This window comes from Hirundo rustica, chromosome 3, assembly GCF_015227805.2.
Source record: "Hirundo rustica isolate bHirRus1 chromosome 3, bHirRus1.pri.v3, whole genome shotgun sequence".
Classification (NCBI taxonomy): Eukaryota; Metazoa; Chordata; class Aves; order Passeriformes; family Hirundinidae; genus Hirundo; species Hirundo rustica.
Genome location: NC_053452.1, coordinates 6,261,751 through 6,278,994, shown reverse-complemented (window position 1 = coordinate 6,278,994; position 17,244 = coordinate 6,261,751). Strand labels below are relative to the sequence as shown.

Here is a 17,244-nt window from a genome sequence, read left to right as displayed (position 1 = left end):
GGGTTAAACCTTCTCAAGCAATTTGAGTTCCATGTGAAAGCACCACTAACAGCCCACATCTGCAGTGCATCAAGAGGCATCCCCCCTCAGCCCTGCTGGAAAACATCGGGTGCCATGGGGGCAGTAGCCGGAGTCTGGGAGCTGGGGATGCTGGAAAAGGGCAGGGAAAGTTGGGGGGTGGAGAAGGGAGAAGAAAAGGAAAGGAGGGAAGCTCCAAGGAGTGGAGAAGTTAGGTGCTGCCAATCTCGGAAAACTATTTTATCAGCCACAGAAAGAAGTTCTGGTGTCACGCAATTTTGGGAAAATTTCGGAGTCCAAGTGGTGCTCAAGGAAACTCTGCCCGATTCAAATGGCTCCTATTTAGTTATAGGAGCAGGGAGAATAAATTCAGAGTTTATCCTGCCTTCATCCTCCATCCTGGAGGAAAGGGCGATGATGGACAAAGTCCTTTTTCGAACACTGTGTGGTGGGACTGAGCTCAGGAGGGCTGTTCCCACCGACCATCCCATTACTCCATCATCCTTCCCTATCAGACTGGCAGCTACAGCACTGGGAGATCACCACTGCCTGGTGTATTTAGGGTTGTTTATGGGATGTCTGACTCCAACCACACAACTCCAGGAGTGATGGACAGAGCTTGACCCCAGGGATGTGAGTGCTGCAAGTCTGGGTGCCCCCAGGCATGGCGTGGTTCCATCTATTGATCTGTTTGTTATGGATGTAGTCAGAAGTATATTTTGAAAAGAAAATTAATTTTAAAAAGGAAATATCAAGTTTTCTGCTCCAAACAAAGCCCTAATAGGATTTTTTTCATGACTTTTTTTAAAAACATTTTTGTAGAGCTCCAGTGGGGAGACAGTTGGAGAAGTATAGTGACATTTTCCTAGCCAGCTGTTCTTCAGTTCTCATTACTCTCTTCTGCTGTGGGAACCTCTCTCCAAGCCTCCCTGAAGGTCTTTTGGGTCCTGCATGTTTAAGTGGATATTTTAGCAATTTGGCCTTTGTGTTTGGGACCAGAGGTGCAAATCAGTTTCATGCCTCACAGGAAAAACCCTTATCCTAAACAAATATCTGGCCTCACAAATATTTCTGTGGCTGTGGTGAAAATATGCAAACTTTTGTCCCTAAGTGCTGCTCTTTTTACTTTCTTACCTAAATATTTTTATTTTGGGGGACAATATACCTCTCTGTTTGACAATATTATTTCTTCTGTTGGAAAAACCATTTGTTTTGAGGAAAGGGCATATTGTAAAAGGAATACTTGCTTAGTTGTTAGTTTGAAAAGTCTGTTAGTTTGAAGAGATTTGGAACAAAAATGTATTTTGTTTTTTTCAAGTCAGCTATCTGAGTATTTATGACCTTTAATTTTTTTGCCTGGAAAACCCCAGAAAGATACATATAAGATCATTTAAAATCAATGCAAATAATTGTTTCAAGTTATTTTTAAAATAGCTTTAGAAAGGCACAGAACCCCCTGCAACTGAAATAACTCCACCTAACCACATAATATTTATAATTAATTCAGTAGATATAAAGAGATATGACTGGTTTTGACCTTAACCCTGATCAACATTAAATCTAATCCTCATTTCAACTCTGTTCTTAAATATGGAAAAAGGCTTTTGACAGAGTCAGTGGCCGCCATATATTTAAATTCTCCATAGTGTGTCCTGTAATGTTCTCATCCAAATCTTGTTCTTGTAACCGACCTCTGACAGTCAATGTATGGTCAATGTCAAACCATAAAAGGCATAAAAAGGGGCGAGGGAATAGAGAAAGAGTCATTATGCAGATGATATATAAATGTTCATTAATGAGACATTCCTTTGAACTTCGAAGTTCATAGCAGAGTTTGACATTGAATAGGTCTCAGGGGTTTTAAGGCTTCATTACACATATTTTTGCACAGCCTTATTCTTACCAAAGAACAAAAAGAAGAGACCTTGGTAAAGTGAGGAGGCTATAGCCCTAGATAAGATCAAAATAAAATGTATGGCAAGAAATTTGTGTGTGCTTGGGAGACAAAACATCATAAATATTGGGGGGTGGGTAGTAACCTGATGTAATAAGGCCAGTCGGACTGGAAGTCTGAAACTACATTCGCCAAAACCATTTCTGCAAAAAAGAAAATTTAAGATGTCAGAGGACCTGCAGCATAAGGTGAGCAGTCAGGAACCTCTGGTGATATCTGACACTGACTGTGTGCCCAGGGATCTCACTGGCATTCCTGAGAAAGCCAAAGCTCTTGGAAGTGTATGGGCCCATACCCACTGGGAGTCCAGGTCTCACAGGTCCAGGGATTTTCATGGCTCTGTCCGCTGGCCTCTGGCCCTCTTAGTATCCTCTTTTTGCCTTCTCTCACCTTGTAGTCTCTGAGTTCCTCAGAAGCAACTATGTGCCTCTCACAAAAACCAGTCTACCTTTCCCTGAAGCTCTGAGGACAGAGAACCCCCTCTATAATGTGTTAGAAAAGAAGAAGTCCAGCAGTGCCCTGGTTTGAGCCTTCTGGTACAGGAAGGTGAATGAGGGTCAATCAAAGTAACTGTAGGAGAAAGCAAATCTTGGAGGATTCAGTACGCACAGTGTCGTGGGTAGGAGCTGTCCCTCTTCCTCTGACTTCCCCACACCTCGAAGCTCCCAGCACACCTGCTGGCAGCTGGGCCTGAATGTGTGCAGATGAATAAGAAAAGAATTAGTCAGAGCAGGAAATTGGAACGGACTTTAGCTTCATTTCTCAAATTTTCAGAACAGGGTCTGCATCCTGCTTAAAGCCTAACGTGAAAACACTCTGGGAACAGATTTCCACACTTTTATCCATATTGGGTAGCTATTCTGTCTCCCAGTTGCAGTGTGATGAGATCTGACTGAGGTTTTGCAAGGCTGTAAATCAAATTGGAGAACTATCCTAGAGTTGGCTGAAGAGAGTACAGACTTTTTAATTAAGTAAGGTAATTAATTCCCTTTGGCCAACATGACCCTAAATTTTAAAAATGAGTGATATTTGGGAAAAATGGGATGAAGTTCCATTTGTTGCAGTCTGGTTTGAAGAAGAATCTGAACTCCCATTTTTGCACCCTTGGGTTGCAACGATACTAAGCTACAAGATGGAAAGGACTCTGTGAAATTGTCTACTCACCAAGGCTGGGGAAGACTTGCATTGCCTGGAGTGAGGGCAGTGTTTTATTCTCCATAAAACACAACAATTAATATTTATTTTTAATCTGCTCACCTCTGGAGAAAAGTTTCATTCCATTTGTTGATATAAGGACATGTGAGTTCTCTGCTGCTGCCTCTCCACTCACCTTGAAGGGGTCTGCTCAAAAATCTCCATAGGAAGTGTATGGCTGCTTGATCTACTTAGTGAAGGGCAGCAATGCAGAGAAGATAACCTGCATCAGGGCTTCTTGGCTTTATGCTCTGATAGTGGCAAACCAGGTCTGCATCAAACTTGTGAGATCTATCTCCTGTAACTCTGGTTCTCTGCCTTCTGTTTCCTCATCCTTCTTGTGATTGAGGCATGAAATGTCTCAGTGTGTGTATGTTCTGTCTGAATTGACCCATTTTAGGGAAGCACTGAATTCTTAGATCCACATTAAACATACTGCTTGAGAAAAAGGTGGATAGGAATGGTGAAGCCCTTGTTTGTCTTTGAAAAATCTGCCCCTGCTCATTCAGTAGTGCTCAAAAAGTCAGATTTGGGATTATTCTCTTATTTTTTTTTTTCCTTTCCCATTTTCTTCTTGCTTTGGAAGGCAAAGAAGTTATCTTTCTGATCTCTACACGGTCTGAAAAACAAATGTTATCATCACTTGGTTGTAGCTCTGCTGGTACAGCATGTTTTGCTTATTAAAGCAAAGACATGGATGAAATTAGATCTGTGTGATAGATGTCATCAAGTTTATGTATTTGCAAATAATAAACAGTTTTCAGAGCGTGGCTTGAGCTTGTGGGTTGCAGCTCATTGTCACTGTAATAGAGGTTTCAGAACGCTACTGGCAGTGTAGGGTCCATGTCTAAGCACCTTTGAAAAATTCAGAAAGGCACATTTCACCCACGGCTTTCTTTGTTAGGAAAGATGGACTCCGTCTCGTGGCAGCCGTAGTTTAAGTAAACATAAACTCTGGCCCAAATTTCATAACCATCATTTCCTCAAAGCTAGCAGCACTAAACCAAACTATAGTTTTATTTGGCTAACCCCAAAGTAGGATGTGGCTGCCAGCCTCTGGAGCCACATGATCGGGTTTCAAGCAGACGCCACCAGAACTGTGCTGTTGTCTTAGTCAGGAAAGTCCTGGATGTGTGAGTCCCAACGCCATCGTTATGTTTAACAAATAATTGTAACCATAACAACGGGTATGCTCCAATTAAAGCCTGCCTGCTCCTTATCCTGCCCTGGGACAGTCCGGGAGTGCCCCAACCCTGCTGGGCTCAGGAGGAAAAAGGTGTTAGAAAGGGAACATTTCCAAGGGAAAAGGCCAGGTCATAAGGGGGGATCTCGTTCTTCTGTTCAACTACCTGGGACGAGGTTGCAACCAGATGTTGGTCTTTTCTCCAGCAACAAGTGACAGAGCAAGAGGAAATAGCCTCAACTTTTTGTCATGGGATGTTTAGGTAGGATATTAGGAAATATTTCTCAACTCAAAGAGTGGTCAAGCATTGGAACAGGTTGTCCAGGGAAGTGGTTGTGTCACCATCCCTGGAAATCTTCAAAACAGTGTTGAAGTGGCTCTTGGAAATCCAGTTTAGTGGTGAATATGGGTTTTCCCTGTTAATGATTGGACCCAATGATACTAGAGGTCTTTCCCAATCCAAGAGATCCTACGATTCCATGATTCTTAACAGACTTCCCGATCTGCCATAAGCACAGATCTCTGCACAGTACTGCCAGACATGGAATACAAGCCCAGGACAGCTGCTGTCTGGAGGACATTCCCAGAGCCCAGGCAGGAACTTCCCTTTCCCAGCTAGGAAGCCTGAAACATAAAAATTGTTGACATGTGGCTGCAAGGCGCAGAGTTGCTCCCCTTTCCCTGCACAATTCCCACTGGTGATGGGCAAGAGCTTCAGGACAGTGCCAAGCCAAAGGCCAGGTCCCTCTGGTACAAGCGGCTGTTGCTTCGCTGTTTGAGGTGGAAATAAGCTGATTTTGTCTCGCTGAGAACAAGGCTCCTCAGGCTCTTCTGTTCTCACTTTCTCCCCTCCCGCCCGGCTTTTCCTTTTCTATTGCAAACACCTCGATGAGCTGAAGGGATGAACAGATGATGGAGTCAGCGCCCCTAGTTAATGACCAGCACTATATTCAGAGCCTCGTTTGGTTTTGTTCCTATTCGCTGCTTCAATGGTGCCGATGAGAAGGAATTAATTTTATTGAGGACAACTCAGTGAATTAAATGAAAAACTGCTCACTTGGCTGGAAAGGCTTTGACAGACGGCACAGCAGCCGGTCAGATTTGAAAAACTTTACATCTCCTGGATGTGGGGAGAGAAGGAGGCAAGAGAAAGGAGGGGAGGGGAGGTCATTGCAGATAAGCTGCAAGGCGACTATTTCAAGGCCCCTGAAAAACAACAGAGCAAGCTGCAGTCTCTTATTTTGATTCATGGGTCTCTCCTTCCTTTTGTTCCTTGATGCACTAAATCTGTTCCTTAGCCCCCCTCATTTCAATAAACACCCAATAAGAAACTAATCGTCGTATGGTGAATTAGAGAAGAAGAAAAGATGCTCAGAAGAAATGTTATGGTCATGGAAAACTCTTCTGCATTGTAACCATCTGGTGCACCACAATTACTATGAATGGGATAATTGAGTCCCAAATAACTTCTTTTTGGGTACAAATAATAGCCGTCACCCTGATTTGTATTCTTCACAACAGCATCGCCCCATCATTTCACATCACATCTGCACATTTCTTTGATTGGGCGCTGTGCTACCAATAAGTTACTACACTTAATTAAGCCTACATAATTCTCTTCAAATGAGCAGAAAAGTTTGTGTATGGGCCAAAAAAGAAAAGGGGCTGCAAATGAGACTTTAGTGACTCCACTTTGTATTGAGATTGATGGTGATCCCATGCCACCAAGGTTTTCCTTCAACATTGGAAAACTGTGAAAGCATTAGGCAGCTCAACAGCTGTGTATAATCTGAGGAAGGCCTGATTTCAGACAAACATTCTCCCGGAGGTGATTGAAACCCCATTGTAGCATAATCTTGCTTTTCAGAAAGTGTTACAATACATTTGATTTGATTTCTCGGGTGTCTGGCTTTCACAGCATCATTAAAAACTCTGTAAGAAGCTGAGAAATGGAGTCCTCTGCAAAGCAGCATTGTCTGCTCCTCAAGCGTGTTTCGCTCGAGCGCTGGGAGCAAGAATTGACAGGCAACAGGATAACGTAAGCCTCGGAGTAAATTATTTATTGCAGCAAATAAAAACTTAGGGATCAGCTTGCTCGATGGGGAAGGATGAGGATGCAAAATCTTGAAAGAGATTTGATTTTTTTTCTTTTTGCTGCGGTTCCCTATTTACTAGCTGAAGTTGGGAAGAGCACATTCCTTCAGTTTGCATCACTGATGTGTTATCAATTCACATGGCTTATTAGTCCTTCATGAACTCTTTACACCTCCAAATGACAGGCCACACAGCCTGTCCTGGCAAATAAGGCACCAGGAATCTGCTGTCAAGTCCAGTTGCTCAGGATCAAGCCGAAGAAACCTTACTGGAATGTCAGGGTCTATAGGAAGAACAATGGTAAACAAAGAAGAGGGTTACAGAGAGAGAAACAACTTAAAAGGAAGTGAGATTAAACCCCTGTCTTGCTCAAAGAGGTTTTTTTTTTTTTTTTAATCAATGTTTTCTCATTCCACCCAAGAAAATCTAGAGTGGCTTGAATACGTTTTTCAGAGCAAGTGGCAAAATATCCCATGAATGCTGCAGAGGTCACTTCACACACTCACTCTGCCCCTCATTTGTTTATCTAAATGCTGACAAATTGCAGCATTTTAACAACATATCTCTGGTACTGAACTTCATGTGCATGGCTTGCCCTCTATCATTGAGCTGATAATGAGGCTAAGCATAAAGCCTTCATTCACTGCTATAAAGGCTTCTGACAGTGATGAATACCAAGTAGAAGAATTAGGTGATTTATAGGAGAATATGCTATTGTGTAAAACCTCCGTGCCTTTTATCAGCCCTTCTGCTCATTTCCAGTTCCTTCACGTAAGCCGTCTCCACAAGCACTTCTGTGAGCTTTCCTCTCCTTACTTTTACTTTTAACAAGGCTGCCTTCCAGCAAGTGCCAGCTAAGATGTTGTGTCAGCATTTATTCCTGGTTATCCCTCTCTGAAATATCCTAGACCCCTTTCATTTCATCAGAATGATGATAAACATTTAAAGCAGCGGTGCCTGAGACGTTTCTCTGCGAGGCAATTCCTGCCCCAGCCCCGTGCGTGGCACGGAGCAGCAGCTGTCTGTCACCAGGACATCTTTCTTACAACAAAAGCAGCCTTGTCTTGGCATTTCTTTGCAAAAGCATCAACTAATATCCCTTTTAGATGGGTGTGTTTGTAGAAGAGGTGACTTCTGGGATGGGTTTTTTTAGATTGCTGGCTGCAATGAATCCGATTAACATTTCATTGTTCGGGTCTGAGCTTGCGGCTGGTTCTGGGAGCTGAGGGAAATGTGGGGAAAGGATGCTGGCAGATCCTGACAGAATATCTGATTTGACTAACTAAGGACCTCTCCCAGTGCTTTTATCCTTTGGGCCACGAAGTTTGTGTTCCTGTCTGCCCCAGCATCGCCCACCTGTGAACACAACTGTGAGGCATTTTACTCTAAATAGGATCTGGATATGTCTCAGTTTGTGCTGATCCTGCAATGATTTGCTCCATCTGTGCCAGAAGAACACAAGTTTAGAGGGATGGACACTGCCCTGGGGCAATTATTTCCTACCTTCTTTACTTCTTTTTGTTGTCTTCTGCCCAAATCGTCCAGGTGTATGGTCCTAACTACTTCTTGCTGGCTATGCCACTTTTCTTTCAATTTCCCTTCTCTGCTTTTCCTCTGGCCCCTCTTTCTTTTATCAGTGTTGCCTCCTGGCTCCCTTCCTGCTTTTGGCCAGAAGCCTGCAAGGTTAATGCACTCTCTGTGCTGGAAGAAAGGCTCGTGGGGTGGAGGCACTGACAGTGACATCTCCTTCCAGTTTTCAGTGGCAGCTGGAAGCATCCCAGACATTTTCAAAGGTCCTCCAAACATGGCTGGAAGACACAGAAGTGCCCAGTGACACATGTGCTTGCTGCCTGTCCCTTCTGCTGCCTCTTGGAAACCCCTGGTTATTAACTGCTTAGGAATTTCTTTCCCTTTCTACACTAGGAATATTCCTATCTCTTTAAATCACATCTTCCCTTTTAAAAAGAAAGTGAGGACAGAGAGGGGAATAGCATTTTATTAAATGTGCATGATTTTATTAAATGTGCTGGATACAAAAACATTCAGTATTGGATGAATTTACTAATCAAATGTTAGGATTTGGGTTAGGTGTAGGGTTTAAAAGGTATGGGGAAGGGTATGGGTTAGGGTTAGAGGGGTAGGGTTTGGGTTAGATTCAGGGTTTGGGTTAGGGTTAAGTTTAGGTTTAGGGCTAGGTTTCATGTTAGACTTGGTCCACATTGTAGTGTGACCCTGGAAAGGAAATATCTCTTCAAATGGTTTGTTTTATCTCCAAAGAATAATTAAGGGAGAGAATGTTGGAATACAGGGGAATCCAGGAGGTGGCAGGGAGGGAGGCTGGGGAATAACTGATGCAAGTAGGGATGCAGAGCCTCCTCCCAGGGCAGTGGGAGTAGTGGAGGGTCCATCCTGTGTGCAGAGTGCTTCAATGCAATTACTATTCCTGGAGAGGCAAAGCAATGGTTAGAGCTGCAAGCAGCTCAGCCTTTCTCCTACTGCTCCCACTGGAGGGATTTTGGTGCTTTTGCAGAGCAGATCCTTCATTCCTTTCCCCAAACGTCAATATGGAACCCTGTGGCATCACAGACCGCAACCGGGGGAGGAATAGCGGTGTAAGGACCTTCCCTTTGAGGCGCTCCTGTCACCCTGCTGAGCCCGTCAGTGCCGTCCCCTCAGGCCTCCTTTAAACCGAGGCAGTGAATCAATCTGGGTTCATCCTTTTCCAGGTTTATTTTTAAGCCTGGATCCACTCAGTGCCGTGGTTTACGGGCTGCTCCCGCAGACTGCTGGCACGTTCCAGCCAGGGGGCTGCAGGCGGAGTTCAGCCCTGGGAACCAGCACGTGGGGTGGGCACAGGCTCTGTGAGATGGTGTGCCTGCTGGTCCCCCACGTCCTCAGCTCGAACCATAATTGCTTTTTTCACAGGCTTTGGTGGGAAGTTCCAATTCTTATTGTTCATCCTTGATCTGCCTTTCATTATGACGGCTGTTGGGTCCCCTCGTTGCTGTAATGAGAACCAAGAAAAACACAACAATTCAAAGGGAAGTGTGAAAATGCTCTTCAAAATCAGATGTGTGAAATGCTACAACTAAAAGATATATGTGAAGTGCTGGGTAGAGGATGCTGGAGCAAAGGCAGCTAAGAAGTTGGGGTTTTTTTTCTCTTTCCATTATTCTCCAGAAGGATGAATTCTCATTTTTGTTTCATGCAGAGTCTCTGAGCACTTCAAGCAGTATTTTTGTATGCTGTGAAGTTGAAGAGAGCTATTTTCACTTTAAAACTTTATTTCTTGGAGTCTCTGTTTCTTGGGCTCATGAGACATGGGATTTGGAAATGGAAACAGCTTTCACCCTGTATTTCTCTCTGTCTTCAGGCAGCAAAGTCACAGGTTTACAAGTGGGAAAACTGACGCAAACTACATGGGGCAAAGATTGATTCCCTTTCCTCTTTGGAAGACTTTTCCAAATACTTTTGGTTGGTTGTTTTATTTCTCAGAAAGCATTGGTATATTCCATGTGGCACATTGCATTTGTCATAAAAGCCTCATGTCCCCCCAAAATGCTCGTAGGCATCTATCCTACTCCTTTGCTTTTGACACCACTGAGTCAGTTTTCTCTGCAGCATCTTTGCACATGTCGTGCATCCTACCCCAAAAAATGGATGTGGTGGGGGCCTGTTGGGTTGCGTTATGTGAGAGGAAACTGCGCACACCACATTTTCAAAGGGGAGAGATGCCTTCTGAAGAGGATGGGGGGGTTTCTGTGGATCACAGCGGGGCAACCCTGTGTGGAAAACCAGCCATTCTTGCTGGCTTCTTATAAGCTGCCCACAGAGCACAGACAATGCCAGACACATGATTCCTGGATTTTATTCCTGAAAAAAAAAAGGTAATAAACCCCCTTGAAACTGTAAGCTAGGTTACAATTTTCAGACACTGTTCCTGAAACAAATTCTCTTCGGTCTTATTTATGAGAAACCAGTGACTTCTGTAAATGTAGATGGCTGAGTCCCAAGTTCTCGAGCTTTGCTGGGAGAAGGAGCTTTCAACAAAGCTTCAGTGGCAATGAGTTGTCCCTTACACTGATTAATCACAGGGGAACCCTGCCATGCCTCTTTCAGAGCAGGTCCCCTTCTCAGCCATTGCCCTCAGCACCTGGATGCAGCAGAGCCCATGGCAGGGTGGTGCTGGGATAACAAAAACGGGGGTGCCACAGCTCTGGCTGGACTTCCTGCCTGCAGGAATCTCACTCCACTGCTCCTTGTGTCCATGTGATCTTCACCCTCACCCTCCTGATGGGCAGAGCCAGCCCGTGGGTGCCAGGAGCACAGTGGAATTGAGCAACATTTTGGCTCAGTCTCAGGCTGGAGTCTGGCTCTGCCACTGGTACCAGCAGAGTCAGGCTTCATCCACGAGTGCCCTTTGCTTATTCTCTGCTGCTTCTGCTCCTTTGCAGGGAAACCCAGAAGTTTATAACGCAGGCAGTCTCCCTCCACTCCTCCCCCTTGCTCCCAGCAACAGAGATGTCTTGTAACAGAGACGATTTCAAAGGGATTTAATCAATCAGGGTGCCAAAGTACTTCATGCGAGAGAATTCTGTGTAATGGGAAAGCCTTTTAATGAGGAGGATATGTGCAGCTTCAGGTTTCACTGCTGGATGTGCAGGAGAGCAAGCCTTGGCGCTGAGCAGCGTGTGACTTCACATCCCCGTGCAGCTCTTAAGGATGTTTAAACTTCAGCAGGTAGTTGGACTCGCAAAATGTTTAAAAACAAGGAGAAAAGTAGATCGTGTGTAACAGGCTGTCAGTCAGCAGAAGGACTCGGCCATGGCTTTTTAGTCTGTTTTGGTAAGGGAAGGTCAGGAAGGAGACTTGAACCACAAGCTGATTCAGAAATGTTTTATTTTTTGTAAACAACTCCATCTGGAACTAGTAAACTTTCAAAGTCTGAGCCAGCCCCTCACCACCTCCACACACCCCAGCCTGCCTGAAATGAATCCAGCAGCAACCATTGATTTCCATTGCCTTACAGAGCTGGGATATGACCACATCACCTCTGGGCCAGAAGAGAATACAATCACTCACTCTGAGTCATTACATAAGCTAAAGTATGTGATTTATTAAACCACAAAAAGTAGGTTGTGCTAACATCAAGAGTCTGACTTGAAACCACAGGAGGAGCGACATGCGGAGTTAAGGCTGGGACTTCCCTCCTTAACCCATCTTGTGGTGCCTGGGCATTGTGTGTGACCTGTGAAATCACCCCTGCTTTGGAGACTCCCTGAAAGGCAGCACACACAGGCAAGGATGGCATTTGAGCCCTAAGGCTGATTTTTCTTGCTTTTGTGGGCTTGAGTTGTGTTTAGCAAAGTGACGATTTAATTTTCTTTTCTGGTTTGGTTGGATCCTGTTCTAGTCTTCCTAGACTTGGACCATTACCTTGGAATTCAAAAGAGCAAATATATAAAATGATAAATAATAGGAAACATTTGGAAATCTAAAATGTTTCGGTTAAATACACAGGCAGCTCTCCCAAAGAGTCTGTGTTTTATTTCTCATTTTCAGTCTCAGTGGAGCTATATGAGACACCACCTATTAATGATTTCTTAGGGATTCCTTACTCTGTAGATCACTGCACCAAGAGCACATGACGTTTCCAAAGTGCAAGCAGCAAACAGCTCTTTCGTCCTCTCTGCTTGCATGCAGGGTGTGCTCAGGTTGTTGCCCTGCTTCTCATACTCTGTCCATAGCTCTGGGCTACTGGCTTTTGTTGGAGACAGGATCAGTTCTGGGGCTGGGTGGGACGCTGCCCCAGTGTGGCTGTCCCTGTGCTGTTCAAAGACTCTTCTGCAGAGGCTGTGTGCTCAGCAGCGCGTTTGTTTGCAGTAGAGGGGGCTGCAGCAGCGGGTCTGCATTCACAAGTGTTGGTGCCATACAGGGATGTTTCTGAGGGTTGTGATTGTTGGCTTCTGCTGCATGTTAATGAGCATGAGATGTTAGTCACAGACACTCAGTGTTTTACAGTGCTGCATCTCACTTAGACAAGCAGACTTGCACAAGGAAGACATCGAGGATTTGTGTGTGTTAGAGCACAAAAATCCTCCTGGGGGTTTGGTGATGACCTGAGGGATGGTGATCCCTGCTTTATGATCTTGGCATGGAAGTGATTCAGACAACACAGACCATCGTGTCAAACCTGAGCAGATCAGGGCTGCATTCCTACTCTCTCATGTGACCCCAACGCAAGACAGTTTTGTAGTAGCTGCTCGGTTTGGTTTCTTCTACTGAACAGGAGATTCTGGATAAGCAGCAGATAGGGTACTTAAGACTGGGGTGGAATTTGGGTGGTTGTAAGAGCTGTTCTACCCTCCCCTTTTACTCATGTTTGGTTGTTGAGACTGTTCTGGATGAAAAGGCAGCATCCCTATCCAGGCTGACTGTGCTTCAAGAAAAGGAATTACCCAGGGCTCTGCCTGCATTAGACATGTTTTTGAGGTTAATCATCATGCAGTTTGTCCTGGCACAACTGTCCAACGTGTCCTGGAGACATTCTAAAATGGTCCCCATTGATGCACAAGGTTTGGAACCACCATTTCCATTACACCAGTTTTCAGTAAGCCTGAGCTCATCACGCTCTGGGAGTAGAAGTGCTGGATGCAGCCCCGGTGCCAAAGGGAGTTAGAAAATTTCACCTTTTGTGAGCAAAATGCCTGTGAGCTCGTCTTTGTGACAGCAAACACAGCAGACAAGTCAGAGTTCATCCAATCCTTCCTTCACCTGACTCCTTGGTCTCCACATCCTACCACTTTCACGTCCCTAAATAAGAAAGGAGAAACATCTTATATTTTGCTGGGATGCATATATTTATGTGTGCATGCATTTTGCTTGGGACTTTTTGTTTGTTTGTTTGTTTGTTTTACAAACCAAAACACCCAAACAGCATTTTAAAATTATAATAATTTCTACATTACCGTAATGCTGAAGGCCCAGTTGCTGCAGCATCTTATATTTCCACGGGCTCTGCAAAATACAAAAACAGAGCAGAACCAAAATTTAAAATATAGGCGGCAATTTTACACTCAGCTTGTCCATAAATAAGCCCTTTGTAATCCCTTCTCCTTTATTCCCCTCTAATACAGCTACACCACATTCCAAACTCCACCCCATCTGCCATCTTCTAGGAACAGCATGCTGCTCAGGGTTCCCACTCAGTCTGAATCCATGGGGACACCATGAGAGCCACACTGATGTGCCAAAGGGAGTATGGCACAGCCAAGCCAGGGACCAGCAGTGTGCACAGGATGATCAGGCAATGGGCAGGCAAGTCATCGGGAGCTCTAAAATTCCAGTGTGTGGGTGTGAAAATTTAGCCAAGCAGGTCTCCTTTCAGGTGGTCTGCTTTTTGGGAAAAAGCCCTTGGGGGGTGTTTGCAGGGTACCATTGGAATCACTTTGACCCAGGGCTCTGGTCCCAATAGTGGCAGATGAAGGAAGGCACAAAGAAAGAAAGTAAATAGCGAACCATCAAACCTCCTGACAGCTCAAGCTCCTCCACCCTTCCTGGCCACTGCAGGCACAGGACCCTGACTCTCCAAGTGGGGCATTTTGGATAAGGCTGAGGGTGTGGCAGAGCAGGCTCCTTCTGCAGCCTCCTTCCACCAAATGAGAGAAATGAAATGTGTAAGCGTGTGTGGTCGGGCATGCCAGGGCATGGCAAGATCAGTGTCCCGTTCCAGAAGTCCTGGACAAATACTCTGTGCACTGACTTTGTGTATGTTGGGAATAAACCTCTCCGTGGCCATGCTGTCTCTGCATAGCTTCTGGGAACTGGGGCAGGAGATTTCTTTCAGGACTAGGCTGAGTTCCAAAAAGTGTCTGCTGCAGAGAGGGAGCTGGCCAAAGGGTTTGGGGGACACATTTTCCTGGTTTTCAGGGAAAATGGCAGGCAGAAGTGATTCTTGGTCTCTGGAGGGTGATTTTGTCACACCCATCTGGATCTTTTCCCTCCCTCATGCCCAGCACCTTTTATCAGGAGGTCCTAAGTGTCACCTGAGCCCTTGGGGTAAACAAGGTTGTATTGTACTTTGATTATTCTCATGAAAGAGCACAACAGCTCCTTTGAAGTCATTACAACCTCCTGTCCTAGGGCTCCTGAGCAGAGCACGGGGCCTGACTCCTGCTCTCCCTGGCACAGGTTTGCTGCTGCTGGGAGAGCCCTCTGCATTTCCATCGGCACAACAGCAGTGCTGGAGTAAAGCTCTCAGTTTGTTTACTGTGCTGAGCCCCTGTCTGAAGCCTGTTCTATTAATTGTGCAGAGCCTTCAGTTAGTAAAATGAGTTGTAAAATTATTCTTGGAAAAGAAGTCACCGCACATGGGAAGCAGTTGCTTTCACAGACAGAAGTGCTTAATAGTTGTTAATATTCTCCCCGCCCCCCCCAGAGCAGAAGTTTGTGTTTAGGATTTACAGCAAAAAGCTTTTGCAGGATTTATTAGTCTTCAAAAGACATCATTTGCTGCTACTTGGTGTTTGTGCATTTATTTGCCTACTTACAGCAAAGAAAGGAGAAAAATCCCCACCTCTCCCCTCCTCTACCCTGGGCTGAGGCCTCGTGTGCCAAATCTCATCCGGCGCAGAAGTTTTCTATAAATGGGTAATAATAAAGCCCTGAAAATAAGTTTGATATTTTTAATGGAAATGCTGACTTGACCTCAGCTGTAGAGAGCCACGAAAGGTGCTGCTGTAATAAGGGAATGACTTCATCAGGAAATCAGGAAATCCTCATTCAAACCTCCAAATATATAAATATCACCATTTATTCCATTGTGAATCAAATGATGCCATGTCCTGTAATTAAGGATGCTGGCAGCCAAGTTGTATCATACACTTATTTCCATCACAGCGCAGTAATGGCTCAGCAACTTTGCCTTCTTGGTCACCTGCTCTGGCAAATGTCCTTGGAGCTTTGTTTCACAGCTTATTTGGTGTTGACAGCATCTTTATTTATTCCCTACCTGAGGGGCAGGGATTGCACTAATTGCCTCAGGCCAAGTGCTCCAGAAGGTTTTATGTGCCACAGGGCAGCCACAGAACAATAAAAGAAAGTGGTGTAGCAGCTGAATGAGTTCCTGATGTGCTGATGAACCCATGCCTCACCTACAACAGGCCTGGATGGGGAAAAATCCTCCAAAATGGGCTGTATTGGCACCTGCTTTAAAGAACTTTTAAAAAAAAAAACAGCTGTAAGAGCATTAGTCAGTGGAAACTGCTCCAGCAAGATCCCAGTAACATCAGTGACTAAATCCCAAAGATGACCCAGCAAACCAAATTCCGACTTATAAGAGCTGCCCTTGGGTCTGATGAAGGCTTATCCCAGCCCAGCTGAGAAATCTTCCCACAGATTTACTGGACAAGTAAGCAGTCACTGCATGGCTATGTGAATTCAGCAAAACATGCACAAATACCTGGGATCCCTGTGTCATGATGTTTTCCACTCAAGATAAATTTGTAGGGCCAAATCTTGATCTCATTGAGACTGCCACTACTACTCAGAGCAACATCCGAAGTCTCACTCCTCTCTCCTTTGATTTCTGGATTCTAGCCTCGTATTTCCTTCCCAAGGGCCTAAACACAAACCGCTGCCTCAATGACTCATCAGCAAACATGCTAAAGGAGATGTCTTGATGCAGGAAAGAACAAACTTCTTTTAGAAGTTGGTTAATAGAAGAGATTTTTCCGGTCTCTGGAGGCTCCACACAAGTCCTGGTTCAGTTTGCTCACTTTTTTTTTTTTTTCTCTCCAGTATCAAGGGAAAAGCCAGTGTCCGTTCATCACTTGGATTAGCGTTATACCCTGAGATCATGAGGAGTGGTGGACAAATAAACCTCTGAGGCAGTAGAGGGAGAAAACTGCATGTGCTCCCACTCTCTATCCCTGCTGAGGCTGTGAGGAGCAGTGGCATTTGACACTGTTCCTGTGTGGAAAACAAGCAACCTGTGAGCTCCAAGAACAGCCTTTCCAATGACCCTGGAGTAATTAGGTGTTGTGTGGGTGACACTATCAGAGTGGAGCACTGGTTTAAGGAACTCCCAAATCCATATCTTAGTTTCAAGCCTTGGTAAGAATGACCTCAGTTACGAGGCTCCAGTTCTACATGCCATTAGTGCACACCTCAGGACAGATTTCATGTGGGTTTCTCTTCGGCTCCATCAGCTGAATCCTTCCTCTCCTCACTCTGTGGCTGAATCCTTTCTTGCCAGTGTTAGTTATACCTCTAGTCCCCATTACTCCACAGTGCCTGATGAAGTGCTCTATCCTTGTCTCATCCTGGCCTGCCTTCCTGTGGGGGAATTCCACAGGCAACACCTTTGTGGAGGGCTTTGCAGTGCCCCGGGGGAAAGGAGAGGTTAGGATTTGTCCTTTGCTGTACCTGTCCAGCACCTGGCTGGTGAATGTGAGAGGATATGCTTCATGTGGACATTTTGGAACTGTTCCAAGTCTCCCAAGGGCCTTGAGTGGAACTATTTTCTGTGGAACCGTGTGCCTTGGTGACAGGGCGCTGGGGAGGGGATGCAGTTGATTCCTGCAGTTATCCTTTAGCCATCTGGCCAGAGCCAGCTCCCCAAAGCGGGGCATGAGTTGTGTTGTGGAACTGGCTGTCACTTGTGGGTGGCTACTGCCACCACACAGGTCCGGGATGCGGATTCTGCCAGCAGAACACACAGGGCAGCCTTTTCCCACTTCACGTTTCTTCACTCCTTCACTAACTGTTTTCAAGGCCTTTCCTTCGAAATTGCTGAATTTGT

The 17,244-nt window shown here is 45.2% G+C and overlaps 1 long non-coding RNA gene across 2 annotated transcripts in view; it reads left to right on the top strand.

The window, feature by feature from the left end:
- LOC120749871 (uncharacterized) overlaps positions 1–17,244 on the top strand; it is a 172,129-nt gene that overhangs the window by 125,479 nt on the left and 29,406 nt on the right. The window contains exon 4 of one of the 2 annotated variants that reach the window (XR_005699803.1): positions 9,369–9,723. The exons of the other annotated variant lie outside the window; for it this stretch is intronic. This is a non-coding gene — a long non-coding RNA (uncharacterized LOC120749871). Of the gene's footprint in view, positions 1–9,368; positions 9,724–17,244 lie in introns of those variants that run through there. 2 annotated transcript variants of the gene reach the window in all.